This window comes from Mytilus galloprovincialis, chromosome 11 (genome assembly GCF_965363235.1).
Source record: "Mytilus galloprovincialis chromosome 11, xbMytGall1.hap1.1, whole genome shotgun sequence".
Taxonomy (NCBI): domain Eukaryota; kingdom Metazoa; phylum Mollusca; class Bivalvia; order Mytilida; family Mytilidae; genus Mytilus; species Mytilus galloprovincialis.
This window is the reverse complement of record NC_134848.1, coordinates 43,607,218-43,622,668: the sequence shown is the minus strand read 5'-3', so window position 1 is coordinate 43,622,668 and position 15,451 is coordinate 43,607,218.

The following is a 15,451-nucleotide window of genomic DNA, read 5'->3' as shown; positions in this document are numbered from 1 at the left end:
AAAAAAAACAACTCCCAAAATATTTGAGATAGACAGCTGGATACCATCAACATACTATGTATGACAAAAGAAAGTGACAACAACACACTTACACGTGAACTCATGCTGATCCCGCAAGATTAGCCAATAAGAAAGATGAAATCCAAACATGCACTGGTCATAACTGAAATGTATCTGCACGTTAACACATGTTATCTAATTTCAACAATTTATCGTTTAATTGAGTAGGACATTCTGGCCCTCTAACCAGTCCACAGACATCATAAATTTACAGAACAAATAGCTCACTCTTAACTTGAGTCTTAGTAATAAATAATTAAAACAGCAATATCTTCTGTCTGAAATTATTTTATTCAGCTTTATTTTCAATTCAGTTGTAATTGTATGAAATAAATGATCATAAACGTTTTGTCATGAAATACCGACCCGAAACAGTTGGAGCATAAAGTTCTGTTACTAACTTAATGATTTTTATGCTGTAAAATACCGATTTGACTTCAATCTTTGAATCACGACATGACAATTCCATCTATGAACTGCAGCAATAGTCTTTTTATTTTCCTTCTTCTAAAACAAGAGTCCAAAAACAGTTAACGGCATATCCAACTTTAAAGAGATGGTAGAATAATAGCGTGCAACTGATGCTTCAGACTTTCATTGGAACTAGGGTCCAGTTGTGAATCCAAATGATGATCGAAGTCATATGTGTAAATTTGTATTTATAAAACAGTCAAAGGAGGTCTTGGTTAGTTAAGGATTCTTGTTGATACGACTGACACGTCTGGATCAAAATTATAATCAGGAAATTAGGTATGTGTCATTAATGTCAATGAAACAGCAACCCTTCAACATTCGTATTTTTGTAATATCGGAACTATGGCATACCGCTGATATATGTAAGTATATTTAAGTTGTTGATATTATCACGCTTTATTGCAAATTTCCTTCAATAGCAAAAGTTCTTTCGTAGATCAATACCAGACTCGGTGCTCTTCGGTCATAGTTAACGCATGACATAAACAAATTAAGCATGTAAAACAATGAAAGAAACTTACATTATCATTAAAAGACAAAAACGATCTCAATCTAGAACATCAAACATATCGTGTGTTAAGGAATAGTATGCGATGATTTAATTATCATAGTTTCTTCCTCTTCAATCATCAACCATTTAACAGACATTATTTTATTTTTATTGTGTAATAAATGAAGTTAATGAACTTTAAAATATTATCAGTATGTCTTGCCCATTATTATTTTTATTGAAAAAATTTGTATTCTAGAACGGAAAGTGCATATGCACTTAAAATGTTTTTCAAAGGTCAAAATACAGGGCTGTGTGGCATATTTTCAACGTTAACATGCCCCGAACTTTTAAAAGTTAAAACTAATAATAAATTTCTTAACTATCAATACCTTGACTGTATAATTACCCCAGACTTCAATATAAACAATATGCATACGTTTATTTACTGGTAACATTCCCAAATTATGTCTCTATGACATGAAACATAGAAATCATAACTTGGAACCAGTATGTAAACAAAATCAATTCTTTATGAATATTCTATATCTCCCCAAAAGAGGCGTGGTTTTAGAAACAGCTGTATTTACAAAGTGCAACCTACAATGCATTAGTATCTATAATACTAAAATTACGAGGTCCAATTTATCAGCCGTCATCACGTAAAAACGACGAATCACAGAATTCAACTTTATATATAACTAATATAGTACAAAGGTGTAGATTAAAAATTACACCACTCCAGGCCCTTTTGTTTTCCACGTAATTAATATTGCCAATAATTAAGAAGTTCCGGGTCGAGTCCGCTACCGATACCAATAGTATATTCACCTGTTACCTATTACCTTATCTGTACGTTCCGCATCTGACAGGCGCACCACCAAACGTTGTATTCAGGACTAATATGCTATATACACGGGTCATAACCACAGGGTTGACACTACTAAATTGTCAAATTGTTACCTATTGTAGTATTTTAATCAGTAAGACTTTCTAAGATAACAATACGAATACTAAAAATCTGGACTAAAAATAAGGCGTATAGGTACAGTTTTCAATTTGTTAGTGGGCATGACGTAAAACAGCAAAGCAAAGAATTCAACTTTATTTATAACTTATATAGGACAATGCTGTTGATTAAAAAATACTCCATTCCAGGACCTTTTGTTTTCAAAATAATTAATATTACCAATAACTGATAAGTTCCAGTTCAACGGGTTCAAACAGAAAGACTTGGAAGCAGAGAAAAACTGTGTATCTTATAATCGACATGACTTTATCAGATGACAATACTAATACTAAAATAAGGCTTGCGCATAGTTGTATACTTTAATTCAGTCACGGACCCGTGATATCACGGGTGTGTTCTAGTTGGTATAAAAAGTATCGATTATGTTCATCAACTTTCAACACATTGTTTGATAAGAATCACAAGTAAACACATAAAATGCTGATGACAAAAGGAAGTGACTACCACGCATTTACACGTGAACTCGTGCTGACACCGCAATATTATTCGCCAATAAGAAAGATGGAATTCAATCATGCACTGGTCATAAGTGAAATTTATCAGGACGTGAATACATGTTATCTAATTTCAACAATTTATCGTTTAAATAAGTAGGACACTCTTAACTTTTGACCAGACTTGAGAAATACTTAAATTTACAGTAGAAATAGCTCACTCTTAATTTGAGTCTTAGTAATAAACAATAAACATAATTATCTTCTGTCTGAAATTATTTTATTCAGCTTAGTTTTCAATTAGCAAAACAAAATGGTTTTTACGACAGGCAGCTAAATACCACAAACATACCATGTATACACAGGCCTGAATTGCTTTATGATATAAAAACTAAACTGACGAAAAAAGGTAATTTTTCAAAATCATAAAATGCAAAAAAATACATTTTGCATCAATCTCAAGTAAAAGACATAGAATAGCAAAGTTGGTGAAAAAATACTGCCCCAAATCCACTCTAAGGCTGAAATAGTGTATCCGCCACCGATGAATCTAGCGACGTGAATACAATGTATATATAACTTGAAAGAATTAACAAGCAATGCTGACCTAAAACAAGATACGGATGTTATTACATGAAATAAAGAAAAGTGTTTTGGCAGGAAATACTAACCCAAAACAAAGCATATAATTTTCTTACTAACGATCTTAAAATCGTTTTGACAGGCAATACTGCTCCAAAACACAATAGTTGTAAGAAATAAATATCATAAACTTTTTTAGCAGTTAATACTGAACCAAAACAGAAACGTAACATTTTATTACTAGAGATCATAAACTAGTAAACGTTTTGCGAGACAGTGCCGACCCAAACAAAACAGGTGTAATTGTATGCAATACAGACGATTCACACAGTTGTAATTGCATGAAATACATATCATAAAACGTTTTGGCAGGCAATGCTTACCCAAAACAATATAGGTGTAATTGTATAAAATAAAGATCATAAACGTTGTGTCAGGCAATGCTGATCCGACACAGATGAAGCATAAAGTTCTATAACCAACTTAATTCTTTTTATGTTGTAAAATACCGGTTTGACTTCAATCTTTGAATAACGGACAGGACAGTTCCATGCATGAACTGCAGCAAGAGTCTTTTTGTTTTTCCTACTTCTAAAACTAAGTGCTGTGTAGTTACGAAAGTCCGAAACAATTAACGGCATAGTCAACTTGGTAGAATAATAGCGTGCAACTTGTGCTTCGGACTTTCATTGGAACTAGGGTCCAGTTGTGTATTCAAATGATGATCGAAGTCATATATGTAAATAAGTATTTATATAACCGTCTAAGTAGGCTTTGGTTAGTCAAGGACTCTTGTTCATACGACTCGCGCGTCTGGATCAAAATTATAATCTCGAAATTAGGATGTGTCATTAATGTAAGTGAAACAGCAACCCGCATACTTGCCAACCACTGACAATGGGAAATCATGACATGTCAGAAAGCTTGTGAAAACGCGTGACGTAGATGGGGACCTTTTAATATGAATGTGGTAATGTTCATAATTTCACATACAAATTTGTTAATATAAAAAACAATATATATTCTACTGTTAACTGTTATTGTAAAGCACCACCACTAGGCACATATTCAAAACAACTGCCAGTTTTGAGTTTAGTAACATGTACATTTATTTGATAGCAGCACACAATATAAATGTAACATAGTCAAGTTCTGATCAGAATTCCGTGTCAATTTCTTTATAATTGAAAATGCTCTCCAACAGTAAGAATTGATATTTGACTGAATTACATGTAGTTTCATCAAGATTTGAAAGAATGTCATAATGTCTATTTTTTTGGCAATGTAAAATGTCATCTATTATCTCTGTCATTGCTCCCATTGCTATTGCCTGGTCAAAACTGGGTAGTTCATCAGAAAATAGCTGGTTCTATGAGAGCTGATCCAACAGTTCTATGATATTTTCATCCCCATGGCCAGTAGAAATCTGTTGCCAAGATTTGAAACTGAAATTGAAATAGAAAAATGTTTTATAAATTTGATTTCCATTAGATAAACATGTTTAATGCTTATTTAAATAGCAACATTGTATTTCTCCTCTCACATGTATTGTTTTTTATCATAGCATCATATAATGCACAAAATATGCGTTACTTGTCACTCGATCATTTAAACTCGAACTCCAAAATAATATAATTTATAAATTTTGAATCTTGCCGTACACATCGTTTTGGCTCAACAATCTGCGCTTTAGACGACGATACAGGCCCTGAAAGAGACCTCTTCCTGTGCAAATTTTCCCTATAAAGTGAACTTGAAATAAAGTCACAAAATCGTTTAAAAAACTAATCACAAACAACTTACCTTTTACTGTTTCAAGTGTTTGTCCATATAGAAAAAATAAACAATATGGCAGCCAAACAATTACTTCGAATTTTTCGGTCTTTATCGCCGAATAAGGAAAAACCCGAGAATTGCGATATCACCAACGACCAAAAAATGAAAAGAACGAAAAAGCGTGTAATTGCTTGTACACGCCATGTGACAAAATCCTCGCATGTAAACGGTTGAAAAAGCGAATATCATGTCACTGGGCATGTATGACAACCCATCAACATTCGTATGTTTGTATTATCGGAACTATGGCATACCGTTGATATATGAAAGTTGTTGATATCACGCTTTATTGCAAATTTCCGTCAATAGCAAAAGTTCTTTCGTAGATCAATACCAGACTCACTGCTCTTCGGCCATAGTTGCAGTATGAAATAACTCAAAAAAAGAATGTAAAATAATGAAAAAAACTTAAATTCTCATAAAAAACAAACACGATCTTAATCTAAAACCACAAACATAACGCATATTAAGAAATAGTATGCAATGATTTAATTGTCACAGTTTCTTCCTCTTCAGTAAGCAACCTAATATTAAACAGACATGATGTTTATATATCATGTAATAAATAAAGTTAATGAGATTTAAAATATTATCAGTATTATTTTTATTAAAAAAAAATAGTATCATAAAACGGAAAGTTCATGTTCACTACAATGTTTTTCAAAAGTCAAAATATAGGGCTCTGCGTCATATTTTCAACGTTTACATGCCCCGAATTTCTAAAAATTAAAACTAATAATAAATTTCTTAACTATCAATACCTTGACTGTAGGATTACCACAGATTTCAATATAAACAATATGCAGACGTATATTTACTGGTAACATTCCCAAAGTATGTCTCTATGAGATGAAGCATAGAGATCATAACTGGGAACCAGTATGTAAACAAAATCAATTCTTTATGAATATTCTATATCTCCCCAAAAGAGGCGTGGTTTGAGAAACAGCTGTATTTACAAAGTGCAACCTACAATGCATTAGTATTGGTATAAAAAGTATCGATTATGTTCATCAACATTCAACAAATTGTTTGATAAGAGTCACAAGTAAGCACATCAAATGCTGATGACAAAGAGAAGTGACAACAACGCACTTACACGTGAACTCGTGCTGACCTCGCAAGATTATTGACCAATAAGAAAGATGGAATATAAACATGCACCGGTCATAAGTGAAATTTATCAGCACGTGAAAACATTTTATCTAATTTCAACAATTTATCGTTTAAATAAGTCAGTCTGGGATCTCACTGGCGTTTTATTTACCTGATTGTGTAAATTTTTTATAACTTAAACAGGTAAAATTATTTTACCGATGCAAATATGCTGAATGTACCTAAATAGGTAAAAAAAAGTTCTCTGGATTATCTCCCTTTGACAAATGATCTTTTTTTTTATCAACTTAATACAGATATGTTTCTAGTCCACTTGATTTTTTTATTACCTCCCTTATTTTTGTTAACTTTTTTTAAGTAAATACTATAATTCAGTTAAATTCGAAAGACAACTTTAATGACTCACAAATTTCAAATTTAGCGCTGTTAGTTTTGTTGTTTATATATAGTTTAATTTCAACATTTGCCCTATATCTAATGAAACATTGTGGGCACACTGATTACCATTTTGTTGTATATTTATGATAACTTCTTGAATTTTCTTTAAGAAATTGATTTAATATTTTCACAATTTTGGGATTACTTCAGCAATTTCAGGTAACTGTTTACAAACAAGATAGGGTCAAGCCAAAAATAACAACATGCATGTTATTAAAGTTTGAAGTTGTCTTCTCCAAAATAATCATTGAAAGTTACTTCAAATCTTCCTTTATTCCACCAGAATTTGGTTAACATCCCTGCGATGTTAAAAGTGATTACAATAGCTCACATGACCAATAGGGCTAGGAAAGCTCAATTGAGAAATAATAGCACCACATGGGACTTACAAAAGTATATAAAACAATAACGTTCTTATAAAATGATTGCTTTAAAAACAATTCAATAAGAATGAACATGATAAATACCTTTAAAAAAGTAACAATATTTAAAAAAAAATTGGTCCTACATGTATATGGTATATTTTAACATTTTTCATCAGCAATACATATTAAAATGTCGTGTGCATGCTCTAATGGATCATTAAAAGTATTGGACGGTTCATTCAAGACATATTCATACAGTTACAAGATTATTCTCGATAATATCCAAAAGATGAAATTAAAAATGCAAACATATTTTAAAGCTTTTAAACTGACTAAACATGTAACTAGTATATTGTAAAACAAAGTATAACATGTCTGTAATAATGAACTTAAACCAATATTAAAAAAAATAACGTCTAGTCAAAAAACATATGTACAATTATGTTACACAAAAGTGATATTATTAAAAAAAAAACAGGAGATAGTGATACATGATATATAATATTAAGTCAGTTAATGAGTCTATAAACATAATAACGATAAAAAGTAAATATCAAGTGTCAGGAAAAAAAGGCACTAAACTGGACTACTACATTCATGACATTTCACATATCACAGAAAAACATCGCAATGGAACGCCTCTTTGCAATCTGTGCAGGTGGTTTCAATTTCTTCTTTATACTCCTTCGTTCTACATTACTTTTGTCAAGAACATCTGGCCATATAAACATTTCATTTTTATTTTTTTTCATGAAAGATACGTCAATATCTTCTTCTGCTACACTGTTGATCTGAAAACAAAATATAATTGATTTTATGGGTTTTTAAAATTAAGTATGTAATAAATAGAAAAAAAACAAGTATGGACACAGATCAGCTTGGATAGTATCCAGCATTCTGAGAGTATTGCATGGCAATACATAGTCCCATTCCAGTTAACAATCATTGTAACCCCAAAAACAAAATTCAAACTTGATCTGTAACTTGTCATGTTAAATCTATATACCAAATATCAAATCAATATAGTCAAGCATGACAAAACATTAATGTGTCCATAATACAGATGCCCTCTCCCACACTATCATGATACAAATATATAGCAAATATCAAATTAATATCTTCAAGCACGAACAAAAAATGTGGACAACTGATTGGCCAGACTGAGGGATGGACAGACAGACATACAGACCGACGGAGTGCAAACATATAGTCCCCTTGGACTTTAAAAGTAGGGGACTAATAACTGCAAAATATTTGTATATAGTATACACATCAAGGCTTTCATAGTGTTTACAGAAATTATGTACGAACACAATATACTTTTCATTTGTGGACAAGGGTATACATATGTTTTCTGGGATTGGTTTATGGACATGGCTTTTTACAAAAAGTATTTGAAAAGTAATATTGTCTTCTGGGCTTACATGGAAGAACGAACCTAATTCCAGTGAGAATGATTCACAATGAGATTTCACGCAAATTTTTTATTTCCTTGTCCGGGATTTGTAAGAAAACAACTTGAACAAAATGATGAAAATTAGGATCTGTTACATTTAAAATATTTTGCTAAATTTTTTTATTCTATTCTTAATACTATGCTATTTATTTCAATTAATCTGGGGCTGTCAATCATGTTTTAGCTTTTTCCATTGATCAGGGATCTATTTAAATAAATTTAAGGCCCATACTCTCAAAAAGTCGGAACAAGTGAAGTCTAATATTTTAACTACTGTTAACCAACCTTTCCAATGAATTGCTTTGTTCTAAATCTTAACTTAGGCACTGGCCTCCCTAACAACATGACAGGTTACCAACTATTACTGAATGTATTCACACTGAAATATAGTTCCCTGTAATTCTCATGTATGTGCACATAATACACATATAAACTGACAAAATGGGTATATTTTTAGAGCAGTTTATTCAAGAATGTATTTCATTAAGGTGTGTTGATGTGCAGGCTTTTTTATTTAAACATTTTGATTAGGTAATTGGGTATTGATACAGTACTAGTATGATTGACAACTGTAATTATCAACAAACAATCAGAGATAAGGTAGACCTTTAATTACAATGCGCAACCTCCAAAACTGTCAATCAAATTGACCACACTACCTTAAAATCTATGTCAATAAACAATTCAATATACAAACATTTGACCTTTCAATTGAATACAAAAATGTATATATTAGATATTTGATATATATAAGGATGATAGATTTATTCATTGCCTATTTCTTTTGATCTACATTACGTAAAGTGATTCTGTAAATTATGTCTGAATGATAAATGATCTATGGATTAACAAGATCTTAAAAAAAAAAACGAAATATTAATATAAATATTAATATATAAATGGTATTCAAGTAAGGCCTATAATTTACTTAATAAATTTTCAATTATCATCTGTAGTTAATCAACAATTTAGATCACTTATTGTTATGCTGTTAAGCTGCATTATGCGAGCACCCTTGATTTGTGTTCCACTCAATACATGCTGAAATACTTGCCATTGTTATTATCTAGCTGGCTACTATGTCATATATAACTAATTGAACACTTTTTTAATACTTTTTATTCGCGATTACAAAAAATATGACGAGAAAAACCTTAAATGATCGTCGAATCATCCAAAAGTTACACATAGGAAGTAGTGCTCATTAGGAATCCTTGTGTAGTATATTATGACCTGTGCTTTTGGCTAAGATGTCAATGAACAAAAGTATGAAATATTTAATCTCCGAAAATGTCATAAGACAATTAGTTTAGATTTCCCAAACGGCAAAAATCGTAGGAATATTGTTTATAACCAATACGTAGTACAACATCAGTAGTCTATTATATATTATTATTAATAAGTTCAACTGTTCATGCTGTTTGCGGCAATTTCAAATTCAAAGACGAAAATTTTCATATTTTTTCAATTTGTAGGCAGGGCGCAAATTAACGGTGGTCCGAGGTCCGCGACCTTCCACTTTTGCACGCGGAAATTCGATTTGGTTTCTAGCTACGCCCGACGGAGTCATCTTCCACTTTAAACAAAATAAGAAATAACTTTGCAAACTTTTTCACCAAAGTCTAAATAAACGATCTAAAAACTTATTTTCCTCATTATAATTCATGACAGCGATGTTCATTTTGTTCAACCGCTAGCTTTATACAAAAAATCGCCGACAAATAATGTGTAAATTCGAGTAAAATCGTATCTAATTGGCAAAAACGACATTGTAAACACAATAAAAATGGCTGCCGTGAAGACAAAACTTTACAATATCGAATCCGATTCCGGAAGTGGATAAGAGAAATTCCGGGTTTTGACGATCAACTACAAAAATATCCAGACATGTGACAAAATACATCTATGCATAGTAAATGAATATAAACACTAGAATTGAAAAAAAAAAGGTTTTTTATACAGACACTCAAAATTATTTTTTGACAAATTTTAATGTCAAAATCTAATACAATGTGACAGCTGGGAACAGTATATCTAACAATATATATGTTCATGGTCATAGTATAAATTTTCTTTATCAGTGATAAATGATGATAATGCATGTAAGATACTTTTAAAGTGTAAACAAATTACTGCAATTTTAAAGGGGTATTTTTTTTTTCTCATTTTGAAGGGTCATTCAAAGTAGCAGGAAGTTTCTCACAAATAATGCAACTATATTATATAATACCGGAATGTAAGCAAATCATATGATATATAAGTGGCGTCCTTTAGGCCACTCTATCCCCTCTTGTTTGATAACTTGGAAACAGTCGAGATCCACCCCTAAACCATATATTGAAGTAGAGGACAATATAATAAATCAAATAAAATATAGGGGGAGTCCCTGGAGTAATCCACCCCTCCTGTTTGAGAACTTGGAAAAGTGTCAAGATCCACACCCCTAAACCATATATATTCATGTATGGGACAAAAAAACCAAATCATTTACATTTACCATGGACAGGTCAGTCAGACCTCACTTTTGATCCCTGTAGTAGTGAACATTTGTCTGATTTGTGTCTCATAACTTTTGTACAAAAACAAATTTCCCACAACTAATTTTATGTCCCCCAAAGATTCCTGATAAAGTGTGTTATGACTTCAGTCAATGTTGAAAGAACAGTAAAGAAGTTGAAACATTTCCTTTCTGTACATACTAACTGGTTTATTTAAATGTGATTTATAAAAATCCTCTTCCAGCAGTTCCCTATTTATGTGTGAAATTGCAACATAAAAGACAATAGGAAAGTATACCTTTTCTTAAAATATCCTGGTGTTTCAGGTTGTTGTTCTGGTGTTTCAGTTTGTTCTGGTGTTTCTCTGGTTGTTCTTGTGTTTTCTCTGGTTGTTCTTGTGCTTCAATTTGTTGTTCTTGTGTTTTCTCTGGTTGTTCTTGTGCTTCAGTTTGTTGTTCTTGTATTTCTTCTGATTGTTCTTGTGCTTCAAATAAAATTTACTTCTGCCAGTGAGAACCCAGACTGTAAATAGGACACTCTTAATCCTTTGACCAGACTAGAGAAATACATAACTATACAGTATAAATAGGTCACTCTGTATTTAAGTCCTAGTAATGTCTTAATGTCTTAAATTATATTATTCAGCTTAATTTTCAATAAGCAAATAGTGAGCTTTTCCCATCACTTTGCGTCCGGCGTCGTTAACTTTTACAAAAATCTTCTCCTCTGAAACTACTTGGCAAAATTTAACCAAACGTGGACACAATCATCATTGGGGTATCTAGTTTACAAAATGTATCCGGTGACCCGGCCAACCTACAAAGATGGCCGCCATAGCTTAAAATAGAACAAAGGGATTAAATGTAGATTTTGCCTTATAACTCTGAAACCGAAGCATTTAGAGCAAATCTGACTGAAGGTTAAATTGTTCATCAAATAAACATCTATCTGCCCTGCAATTTTCTGACGAATCGGACAACCAAACAGCAATAATGATCAGCAAAGTAAGATCTACAAGTAAGTTAACATAACCAAAATGGTCAGTTTACCCCTTAAGGAGTAATGACCCTTTATAGTCATTGTTTACCAATTTTCAGTAAATTTTTGTAATCTTCTACAAAAATCTTCTCTGAAACTATTGGGCCAAATTTAACCATACTTGGCCACAATCATCATTGGGGTATCTAGTTTTAAAATGTGTGGTGTGACCTTACCCCAAGAGTGACTGGGGAATAGAAATATGGTCACTTGGTCTTCTCCCGACAGGCAGTAAAACGCTTGCCGAAGTGGGGCGTCCGTTTGGCTGTGCGGGATGTATAAAGTTCGCAGTCACGTCCGTTCAGAAGCGGGACGTTAAATCCGATGCCTCGTGTAAGGAGAGTGCCACGCTCTTTGCACGTTAAGAACCCTTGCAACAACTCTTCGAGGGGTCCGTAGGTGGCCTGTTGCAAGGCAAAATTTCTGTCCCTATCCAATATACCCTCATTTTCCAGTGGCAGTCCAAAGTTTCCCGACCATCAGCCCAGATGGCCTCTATTGGATCAACTTACCTTTTGTATTTATTGTGAACTTGTTCTCGTCCTATATATGCATGAAATATTTGCCACTGGACGTTAAGCAACCAACAATAAATCAATCAATGTGTGGTGATCCAGCCAACCAACAGAGATGGCCGTCATGGCTAAAAATAGAACATTGGGGTAAAATGTAGATTTTGGCTTTTTACTCTGAAACCAAAGAATTTAGAGCAAATTAGACCTGGATTCAATTGTTTATCAAGTCAAGATCTATCTATCCTGAAATTTTCAGATGTTGGTTACTGCCCCTGAATTGGTATTTTTTAAGAAAATTTTGCCGTTTTTTATTTTTATCTTAAATATTATTATAGATAGAGATAAACTGTAAACAGCAATAATGTCCAGCAAAGTAGGATCTACAAATAAGGCAATATGACCAAAATGGTAAGTTGACCTCTTTAGGAGTTATTGCCCTTTACAGTAAACTTTTAACAATTTTCATAAATTTTGTAAATTTTTGTAAACTTTAAAAAAATATTTTCCTCTATAACTAATGGGCCAAGTTCATTATAGAAAGAGATAAATGTAAGTAGCAAGAATGTTCAGTAAAGTTAGATCTACAAACACATCACCATCACCAAAACACAATCCATCTTTGTCTTTTGTTTTATATGCACATAGAACATGGTGAGCGTCACAGGCTCTTAAGAGCCTCTAGTTTGTTGTTCTGTTGTGTATTGATAATGTTGAACTGGTTGCATTTGAGTAGAGGACAGTTTTCCTCCAGTGACCAATTGTTAACAGGCATAACACATGTCATGCTGGGACGGCGGGTTCTGACGCTGATACTGATTGATATAATAATAATTAGGAGCAGTTTCAACAGGAGCTAGATGATAAGTTGTCTTTTAAGGGAGTGGACGACAGGATTTATTTCTAACCGTACGCATGGCTCTGGATTATGCCTGATGGACTTTTTTTCTTCTTTAGAATCCGAAGCGAGGACATTTGATTCATATTCTTTGATAATAGCCCAGCAACCGACTCAGGATCTGCTATGCGTATTAGTTTGTTTCTGTCCTTAACCTTGTCTATGAGGTCTATGATGATACGTGAAACCTTCTTCTTAGAATGGGGAACAGAGTTATCAACCTGTTTAGCTCGCTAAAGTCTTCCTTGTTAAACTTGTATTGTATTTTATGATCCTGTAATTTAAATTTTAGCGAAACCGCTTGAATCTCTGCTTTTAACTTTTTAGAAATAACGTCTTGTTCACGGACCAAATTTGATTTAAGATCAACTAGTTTATTGTCAAAATACACTTTAAAAGTTCAAAGGTATCGGCCAAATCACAGCAATCTTCTACTACTGTCAATTTAGAAATTATTGCGAGGTTTTTATTATTGCGAAAAATGCGACAGAGTTGTAAACGCAACAATTTAAACTCGCATTTTGCAATGTTTTATATGAATTAAACAGGATTTTTCTCAAAATCGTAAAAATAAAAATCACATTTATGTCTAAAATGACAAAATTGCAACAGTATATAGTTGTGGCTTTGTGAATTACCAGTTGAAATGTGTAAATATTCAGTCTCACCTTCAGAAATTTGACTTCCTTTTCTTATATCTGATATACTCAGGTTAAACACAAGCTTACAACTTAACTGCACCAAAGAGAATCTCGAATTACAATATCTAAAATTCACACATCAAGCATAGCACGAAATATCTTCTAACTCGACTAAAACATTTTACCAAATATACTTTTAACACGTGTATAATTGTAAACAAATGCATGCGGTTATGTTTACATGCTGGCGTAAATAACTTTGATAAATATGCCCATCTTTCACTTCCAGTATATTTATTTGCATATTATTTTTTTTTTTGGCATAGGGTAAATTAGGTAGTTTATTTCCTTATCAATCTATTTCACTTGAGCATTTACAATAATAAGGAAAGTGGGTTATAAAAACTCACTATTTCTGTCAAGCGGACACTGTACCGTATAATACTTTATATGGTAGACATACAATATATAAATGTTGTCGGAAAATATAAAATTTATTTGTGCGAGCTTTAGAAACAGGTCGAAAAGCAAGGCTCTGCCGAGTTTTCCTCCTGTTTCGTAGCGAGTACAAATGAATTCCATATTTTTCGACAATGTACATATATTGTTTTTATCCGGAAATTACTCCCAACATTTGAAACTTAAGTTATTAAAATCATAATCATTGTCTTTAATTTCTCAAAGAAATCGAAATCGTTGAAACGCGGACCGCAAAGAGGACCCCAGGATCAGGTTTTGGAACAGAAATATTCATATTACCGCTTACTCAACATGGAAATGGGATAACAGGAGACTTTATTTGTACAAGTACTAATAAAGCAAAAATTTATTTGTATACCAGTTATTTGTACAATAGATGGCTAATTGCAGGATAAAAATTGAGGTAACATTAAAGTAGACATCAATAACGCCGCCGAAACATCCTCGAAGAATAGCTTGTAAACTAGCACGGTTGGTTAGAACTTCCTTTGAACTTATGGATTCCTCATTCATTTTTTTAGAATGCATTTCAAAAAAATAAAAAAAATTAGAAAGTCTTGATTAAGTAAACATATCTTATTTTCTGATGTATTTTTACAAGCAGAATCTACATGTAGAATAAAACAAATCTGTAGATTTAATTACGTACACTTCGCCTTAAATTTGTAGTTAGATTCAGAAATTTCATTATGTACTCCTGGCTGCACTTACAATGTGTTGATGTTGTTGTTGGTTGTTTGCTTAACGTCCAGTGGCAAATATTTCATGCATATTCAGGACGAGAACAAGTTCACAATAAATACAATAGGTAGGTTGATACAATAGAGGCCATTCGGGATGATGGTTGGTGAAATTTTGACTGCCACTGGAAAATGAGGGTATATTTGTAGTTAGATTCAGAAATTGCATTATGTACTAAAATTAACTGCTGACAAAATGCTATTAGCATTTAATATAAAATATTCAATAGTTTGGTTATATATGTATAATACATAATTGATAAATTGTTTTGCACTGCTACATTTACGCATTTTATTCTTACATATGTTGTGTCTGAAATAGTTGTAGGACATAAAATTGAATAATACTGCATAACAATTTAT